General features: G+C 38.1%; 1 long non-coding RNA gene across 1 annotated transcript; it reads right to left on the bottom strand.

Annotated features, from left to right (window-relative positions):
• Positions 1 to 886: 886 nt before the first annotated feature.
• Positions 887 to 9126, bottom strand: LOC120324611. Its single transcript, XR_005566057.1, has 3 exons — positions 8521 to 9126; positions 7936 to 8123; positions 887 to 1287 (listed from the first exon to the last, which is right to left on the bottom strand). It is a non-coding gene; the product is annotated as an uncharacterized LOC120324611 (long non-coding RNA).
• Positions 9127 to 9488: the final 362 nt, after the last annotated feature.

The raw sequence follows: 9488 nt of genomic DNA, 5'->3' as shown, positions 1-9488 counted from the left end.
CCAAGGAGTTCCTTTGATGTTTGTTGACGGTCAGTCCAGCTTCCAAATGAAAATATGGTTGTTAGGATTAACAAGTTTACTCTGCCATAAATCTCCAGGTTATAGGTGAGAGAATGAAATGGCAAACAAATACTGAAAAGGTCAAAAGCCCAAACATATATGTATATATATATCATTTACCTCTGGATTCACATGGTCAGCATTTCAGAGTAACAGTGTTACTGCTGTTAATATTTAGCACAAAAATGGTGTTTTGGTTTTCCTATGTTGTAGCAATAATTCTGTGAGAAGTCATCTATGGAATTGGCACTACAGGTATTCTTGGTTTCTTTCATTTTCTTACCTTTTAAAAAACACAATTACTTTTCAGAAGCATGATTATGTATTGTTCTGAGTCTGGGGATTTTTTTTCCTGGGGAACAGGAACACCTACAAAGTACTCAATTAGACAAATCAGATGGTAGCATATGACAAAAATACAAAACCACAGTGGGCAGTCACTCAAGAAAATGTACACAATAGATATCCTTGAAAGGAAAGAGATATTAGTATCAGCTCTAGTCCAATTCAAATCTTTGTAAGCAGGCAATTAAAAGCTGGCTCAGCTTTTAATTGCCTGCTTAATTTTCATGTATAGTAACACATGAATTACAAGGAAATTCATGTGTTACTATATCCCATTACAAATTTTATTTGGGAGAGGGATCACATCTCAGAAAGGTACTCTTGACAGAATTCTTCAGATTTTTCTTCTCATTTCCTTCTGCACAATGTTGTTCAAATCTTCATGTAACCAACCTTCATCCTGCTGTGTGAAGAAAAATAGTAGAGCAGAAAAGGGAAGCTTCTCTTTGTCATTCTGTCATGGCTCTGTCACAGACAAATCTACATTTTACAGCCTCATATTTAATAGTTAACACATGTATCTTGGTGTCTTCCCACACAACGGATTACAAAGCAACCCAAAAACCTGAGCTGAAAGAAAGTAATTAGTAATTTGCCTCATCTTGGCTGTCAGCCATCTATCCAGGTACTTAGTGTGACGTGTCTGAGCACCCCACAAAGATTAATGTAGCCTTTCAACACCTCTGTTCAGGAGTGGGCTCATTTTCTAAGTGCAGATGCAATCCAAGGAAAAGCAAATCGCTCACACTGAGTCAAGAAAAACTTGTCAAAGGTGAAAATTGAGCACAGGTCTCCAAGCCCCTGACGTGGTGCCTTGATGGTCCCCTTTAGATGGACATTTCTCTCAAACACAACCCTTTTCTCATGTCAATGGGAAGGATCCTGCAAGATTCAACAAACAAACAGATTTTAAAATAAACAGCTGCAGTCCCTCACCAGTAAATTCTGAACTAGGATTAGTATTACCCCATACTAATGTATGGTTATAATATCTTTTATTTTTTTCAGTGCCAAGTGCTACCACCATCAATTATGTGGCTGGTTAATCACAGTTTGGGAATTTCTGTTTAGGAATGCCTTTCCCTTCCCCTATCCCCATCCCCTTCAAAAGTACAAGAAATCCGAAATGAAAGAAGGTCTTTCTTGGATTTCAAGCAGCATATCTTTGGAGGGAGCTTCCCTTGTGAAGCCCTACAACTAATCTAGGTTCGTTGTGTGACATAGTGAGAGACAGAGAAACTAACCCCAGCCCTAAAGCACATCTTCAAAATAATATGTGCAAATTGCCCTTGATAGTTTTTTGGTTGTTTGTGTTTTTTTTTTCCCTCTGGTCTCTTGACAAAGTTGAAAGCATGGTAAAATCTTACTTTTTTTCTTCTATCAGCTAAAACTGATACAGCCAGGACACATTACTGGAACTGATCTCCCATAAATCATGTCAGAAGGAATGGGTTCTTTTGTATCCTGTCAGGATAATACCACCATGTGTTCAAAGGTGACAGAAAAATTAGAGTTCATTAATAGTCACAATTTTTTTTAATGACCTTGGTTCTCCTTATCCAGCACCCAATTCTATAAATGCTTGTTGGTACATCTTATCAGGTAACCTTTCACTCTGTTAGCATTTTAGGTGCTAGAACTCTTTAGTTTTATAGAATGTGAATGACAAACTACCTAGCAGATTAGATGCACCTGTAACTATTTTAAATTAATTAATTAATTGTAGATCTTCATATTTTCCTGCATCAGTTTGAAAATAAGTACTCTATTTAATATGTCATTATCAGAATAGGCTATCTAGATCTTAACCCCCTCTTTTCTCAGGAGAAAAAACACCTGCCATTTTCTATTACTTTCCTAAAATTCAAATGACTTCAGGTTCTTTCATCTTAAAATTGACAGACCTGTCAATTTTAGAGTTGGTTTTGGCCTGGTGATGACAATTATGTTCACTGGGAACTACTGTAATTTTTAAGTATTATTTTTCTTTTTTTAACAACACCAGGTTGTTTTTATTAAATTCTAAAATTTCACAATACATAAAGAACAAGTTTTTACTTCTGTCTATAATTTCAAAGGAACAGAAAGGGAATATAATATGCCTTACTGCACTAATAATTGTACCTTTCAAGGTTTTCACAGATTCTCCTGCTGAAAATATGATGCCTTACTTTTTAAAATTTTGCACATATTTCAGCCCAGAAATAAAAAGAGAGAAAAGAGACACTAAAGAATCTTTTGCTGATGAAGACCATTTCAGGATACTTAAGCTGATAATTTCTGTTCCTCACAGCAGCTCTTTGTCACATTTTCCCTGTCCCTGGGCTTTGGTACACTGAGAAATGCAAGTATAACTAGGAATGCAACTGCATGAAAATGCACAAAATTTAGATGTTATAACTTAGCTACCATTTGGGCAACTAATTCAATGCTTGTATGAGGCCTGAGTTCATAAATAAATTTGCAAAGGGAACAGTTTTATTATTCCATCTCACCTTAAGCTCAAAACCTGCTACCATATGTCAGCAAGATGAAAACAAGACTTTAGGGGCTTTTTTAAAATACAAGATTGCAATGGGCCTGCTGGTGTCTCTCTTTCCCTCTCTGCAATTCCAGGCAAACAAATAAATAATCCCTTGCACAAACAGAAGTTTATGAAACCCAATGTTAATTAAAATAGGACCTGTGCTTTATCAGATGAGTATTTTTGCTATTCCTGTTGGAAAGGTATTCCATTACATTCATCTTCTCATCACTACACATTGTCTTTTAGATTCTAATTATGGGCAAAGTGCATTGATTTGTTTCTGCTACATTTTATGCAAACACTGCAGCCTCTGGGTTAACAACTTTTCCTGGACAGACATCCCCAGCTACCAGCTCCAGCTCTAGTCCCACCAAATTGTGCCTTGGACTCTAAGTATCTGTGTTGTGGAAAGTTTTATTGAAACTGGAATAACATTTCAGAAAAAAAAAGCAAACAAACGACTTGTGGTTCTGATGAAGTGCCCCTTTCCAACACACATATAAATTTCAACAAATTTCAACAAATAATTCCTGACCACATTTATTACATAACTGAATTTTTAAAGGTACCTCAGAGAATAAGTGAAATAGAGTCCAGTTATGTTTTCTGAGAGATGTCCTAGCTTCCTGATTTTACTGTGGTTATATTCCTAAGTAGTATGCAGCATTCTATGGGCTATGGTTTGCTGAGCAACTGAAAGCATTTTTGATTACACTGTTATTTTTAGCCAGTCCATAAGGGACAGGGATACACTGGGACCTGACAATGCATGCATTAGGAAAATAAAGATTAGTTATGCAACAAAAATATAACTTTTTTTTTTTTTAATTAGGAAGAGCCAGAAAATGGTGAAGACCCCATTGACTTCACAAACGAGCTTTAACTACACACTGGGTTGGCTCCAGTGCTGTATTTTCCTCACATCACTTTGAATCATCGAGTAAAGAAATGAGAGTATCATGGCAATACTCCCACCTGGGAGACTGAATTGGCTACCCAGAGAGAAAAAAACCTGCTCCTTTTCCAGATCCGCTCGCAGCTCCTTTTCTCAAGCCCAAGAGTGGCGCGTGGGAAGAACTGTGACCCCGTGAGGTTAGGGCTGGGTCCCAAAAGCACAGTCCAGCCCCTAAAGGCCTGGTGAGTTACTAGAGAAGTGATGATTAATTTCTGTGGAAGTTTCTGTGTCTTCAAGGGCTGAGGATTATTTCCTCTTTGCTAAAGGTCAGCTCTTTCACAACCTGTTCGCGATGAGCTGCTGTGAGCAAGCGGAGCTCAAGTGCACCACGAGGGCAAGCAGCAGTAGATACTCACTGTGAACACTTCACCGAGACAGCAAGAAGCTTTCAACTAAACAGTTGCAAAGGTCTTACCCAGTAATTGCCCTTTAAACAAGGTTACACTGTGATCAGGGAACGTCAAAATTGGGAGGAAGTTTGTTTTTGCAAGCTGTTGAATGTGATAGGGTGTTTTTCTTTAAATCATAAATCTGCTGACTTTTGCGGAAGCTTTTGGAAACTATGAAACACGCAATTGTTTCAGTGAGGGGTTTGCTGAAAAATGTCTGATTGTTATCTTTAAATTATTAGTTTAACTAAACAAGAGAAGCTGAATAGCTGTTGGATAGATATTTTGCAGGGAAATACCTGGCTGTGTCTGCATCATCCATCTACAGTTCCCAGCTCTCCTCAAAGCACAACAAACAAAAGCTGCTCTGGGCATCATTGGTTAATAGTAAGGGATTGAAATGCAGTAGAAAACATACTACAAGGAATCTCTGCAAGTACAGAGTTAAAATGAACCCCTTGCCTGGTCCAAAACCCATGTAGTGAATGATAGCTTTGGCTTATCACTAGACAAGCAATTTAGTGCTTCTCTCTCGCTCCCAGCATCCCTTAAATGGTGACTGCAAGACCACAAGTGTCTCGAGGTTTTCATTGTTTAATGCCAGTCTTATACAAAGGAAAAGTGAATTCAGATTGGAGGAGAAAGGGACAGAGGATTCAAAGGGCATGTATGACTTTTTTCCCCCTGCATATCACAGGATTTCTCTTCAGTGTTGCTGCTGGGATCAATTTTTTTTTCCTCAGGGATAAAACTCACATCATCAGAGTCAGTGGATGAAAACAATACAGCCTCTCAAATCTACATAAGTTCAAAGGGTTAAATTTTATCTTCACTTTCAATTATTCCTATTGTCAATTAAGCCAAAGAAATAACAATCACCCACCTACCCTTATCTGACATTAGCATGTACCCAGCCTAACGTGCTTTATAAGCATGAGCTTTTGGCTCACAGCTGCTGTGGAAAAGGCAAGCTGTATTTATGCTCCTTTTACTGACAGAGAAGCTAAAGCAAAAGGGAAATTGTGCACCTGCTGATAATCCCCCCAAACTCCAAAGAAACCTTATCAGAGATCTCAGAAGGGAAGGACAGCTGGAAAGGGGAAAGACAGTAAAGGTAAGAGAGTGGGTTTTAATACACCTCCCTGAAAGTGTGCAAAGGACTCTGAGACAAGCAGAGAGAAAGATATGTCATACAGGATTATTTCTGGGCTTTTTTCAGAGAGCAGTCAGGTTGGGAAATCAAACTTTGTTCTTTTCAGAAAAAAAAAAAAACGGGCTGCATTCTGATTAAAGAAAATGAGTGGAAATTTGAATTTCGCTTCAGTGTTTCCCCTTTTCTATGCAGATGATGAGAAATTCATCATAACAGATGAGAGAACTCATTAGGCTGAGCGTGCCCATGGCAGCTTCTATAGGAAACAGCAGGCAAGGGAGCTCATAATTGTTATCATGTCTGATCAATGTGAAGCCTCCAGTCCAACTGCAGCAGGGTCATGTGAGGAGGCTGGTGGTATCAGCCCAGGACAAGAACTGAATGGATGCTTCAGGATCTGCAGTGGAAGGCTTTTGCCTGTTTGGTCATCACACCTACAGCATTCAGCTACTCCTAAATAGAGGTGGAAAAGATCATTCTCAAGACTAATAATCTGCTGTTCCTCAGACAACTCTTCCTGTCCGTTATAAACTGAAATAAAAACATTCTCTAGTATCTTCTAATACTACTCCCAAATGGCTTTTTTATGAGCTTTGGTATAAACTCTATTATTTTCAGTGTAGGCCAGCAATAAATTCAAATTAAATGCATATTCAACGAATAATTTTATGATGTGACCAAAACAATATATTGGAATTAGTTAAACTAGTTCCTGTGAAGTGACCTAAAACTTGGTCCAGGATTTGTAATTTCTATAAATTGGCAGTGGTAAGAGTCAGATGAAAAATATGAAACAATTGAATGCTTTTGTTAAAAACATTTAACACTATATTTTTCATTTCTATTAAACAATCATGGCTATAAATTTTCTGCGGGAGGCACTATTTCCCACACAGTCCAGAAATTACCTCTGGGACTTCATTTTACTCCAGACAAAGCATGAATTCTTTTGCAGTGTATGTGAATATCTGTGTGTGAGTGCTGTTTATAATGTAAGAGATTATTTAGCCTCCTGCAGTTTACAAATAATAGAAGGAAGTTCTCTTTGCTTCTCCACGATGGCAATGGCAGCTTTCTGAATTAGACAAGTAAACCTATCTACAATTTGAAATATGGGCCAGTATTTCATTAACTACTTTTGTCAGAGCAAGACTAGTAATATTTGGGGGGGGGGGGGGGAAAGGTGATATGTTATGTAAATGTCTTAATAATGAAATAAAATTAGCCTAAATGGTAAATAGATTATGTCTATTGCTTGATAATGGACATATGTCTATGCTATTGAAAATGGCTTTATTCATTGTGGTGGCTGTAAGTGAATTTCAGTATTGGTGCTACAGTTGTAAAATGTAAGCCATCATAAGGAAATAAACAACAAATTGCTTCGTTTTTACTGCCTCTTGTTCACTGCCACTTCTGGCAAAACTCCTTGTTAAAAGATGGTATTAGTGTGCTAGACCCAGGGAGTGGGTCACAGGGTTCAGCTTCTGGCTCTGTGACAAGGTTAATCGGTGACTTCAGTGTGTTTATCAAAACTCCATTAGTAAAATGGTGACATTAACATTTCTACCCTTGTTTCCCTTTTTTGTTTAGATTGCCAGCTCTTCCCGGCACAGTGTCCCAGAGAAATGACCTCTGTTAACATACCTAGAATTTCTTTGAAAAGCTGAGAGAAGTGGGAAAGAACAGACTACAGAGTTAGGACAAAACTCCTTGTAAATAACAGACTGGTTTTGCTAACTTTACTTGCTCACCAATCAGAAGACAGAAAAATCATGCAAAATCTTGTGCAAATGCTGCTACTGATAAAACAACAATGATAGTTTTTAAAAAGGATCAGTTTCCCAGGAAGAAATTACTGCAATTCACATACCAATTCTAATAACTTTTCAACAGCAAAAATGTTCAAATGAAACAGAGTTTCTGATAATTTTTCTAAAGAAAGTATGTAGTTTAGACTTTGTAATTTTGATCCCTTTTGTGCCACTAGTCCTTTAAACAATATTATATTACATATAATACACACAATACATTTAAACAACGAATCACAATGACCTGTGAAAATTTGCAGACTTTTTGTCATTTGGGGAATTTCCAAAATTTTGCATTTCCCACCAGAAATTGTGTTTAATGACCAAGATTTTAGCCTAAATTTTTGGTCCAAGGGGACCAAACAATGGGAAATCTCCAGAAAGTGATAATGGGTAGACTGAAAAGTGAGAGAAGATTAACGAAACAATCCACAAGGAGATCACAAACAAAAACTGTAGTATAAATATATCGAGGCACATGCAAACTGCCTGGATTACTGTCACTAATTCTTTCTGTTAAAGGTTTGGTGTGGAAATTTTAGAATATTGCAAGAATATCCCTCAGTGGGAAGGTTCTTGGTAAAGAGCACAGACACAGCGTGGAGGGAAGACAACAGTTTGTTGGCAAACCCTGCTAAGGGTACATTAACATCACCATTTTTTCACATTGGTGTGACCACTGTGTTATCACCTACCCACGTCAGATAAAAACTTTCCCAGGACATTGCTGCAACATGGAATTACAGAAAGGATGAAGGCACAGTCATAAATCCAGGCAGTGAACAACGCCATGCTCCTTTCCTGGCAGCTGTCAGAACCAACTGTTGAAGCAGATGAAATGTAAACTGCAGCTCTGTCGCACATACTTTTGAGATGTGATGTCCTGGTCAAAAAAGGATACAAATTTGTTTATCTTAAAAAAAAAAAAAAAAAAAAAAGAGACAAGAACACTGACCTTGAAGATCAGATCAAGTATAAAGTGGCCTAAAATAACAAACAAAATGAATGTCATATCTCCAAGATTTATTCCTCAAGTATATACAGGAAATTTATGAACAATTCTGGAGAGGCTGATCCTACAAAATGCTATTGAGAACTCAGATGCCAAGAAAATGCCTGTGGAATTTTGGATGCTCAGCATCTTCCAGGTTTGTTCTGATGGGAAAAAAACCCAAATCAGAATGCTCCATTAGATTAAAATCAAAGGGCTTAATACTGATGGCAGTATGCTGCTCTAACTTAATTTTAATGGACTTATTTTTGGAGCAAGAAATACTTACCCTCAATTGAGGAGGGCAAGGTTAGGAAACACTTAAACAAACTGGGCACACACAAGTCCATGGGAGCTGATGGGATGAAGCCATGAGAGCTGAGGAAGCTGGCTGATGTTGTTGCTTATCTTTGAAAGGTTATGGCAATTTGAAGAGGTTTCTGAGGAATGGAAGAAATCAAATATCATCTCTATCTTCAAAAAGAGCAAGAAGGTGGATCCAAGGAACTACAAGCTGGTCAGCCTCACCTCCATCCCTCTGAAGCTGGTGAAGCAAATAATCCTGGAAACCTTTTTTGGACACATGAAGAATATTAAGGTTATCCGGAGCAGTCAGAAGCAGGTAAGAGTAAATCATGCCTGACCAGTCTGATAGCTTGACGATCTTGGTGAGTGACAGGAGAGCCATGGATGATGTTTACTTGACTTTAGCAAGGCTTTTGACACTCTCTCACATAACATATCCATAGATAAATAGTTTAAGTACAGGTTAGATAAGTGCAGGGAGGTGGATTGAAAACTGGCTAAATGACTGAGCCCAGAGAAGCATAATTAGTCACAGAAAATCCAGATGGAAGCCAGTCACTGGTGGTGTGTCTCAGGGTTGATACCATGTCCTTGCCATGTAACCTCTTCTTTATTGTCCTGGAAAATTGGACAGAGTACATCTGCAGTGAGTTTTCAAATTATATGAAAATTAGAGGAGTAAATTGTGATCAAGATGGTTATACTGGTGTTTGGAGGGAGATGGATAGGTTGGAGAAAAAGGCCTACAGAAATCTCGTTAAATTGAACATAGGGAAGTGCCAAGTCTGGGGAGGAATAACGCCAGGCATCAGCACATGGGATGAATATTAAGCCAGAATGCTTCTCTGTAGGGCCCAGTGACAGGACAAGAGGCAATGGGCACAAACCCAAACACATGAAATTCCATCTTAATACAAAACAACACTTATTTACTGAGAGGGTGATCAAACA

Source organism: Pipra filicauda, unplaced genomic scaffold (genome assembly GCF_003945595.2).
Source record: "Pipra filicauda isolate LSUMZ 115617 unplaced genomic scaffold, ASM394559v2 scaffold604_size233181_pilon, whole genome shotgun sequence".
Lineage (NCBI taxonomy): Eukaryota > Metazoa > Chordata > Aves > Passeriformes > Pipridae > Pipra > Pipra filicauda.
The sequence above is the reverse complement of the archived record's forward strand: the minus strand, read 5'-3'. Positions and strand labels throughout refer to the sequence as shown.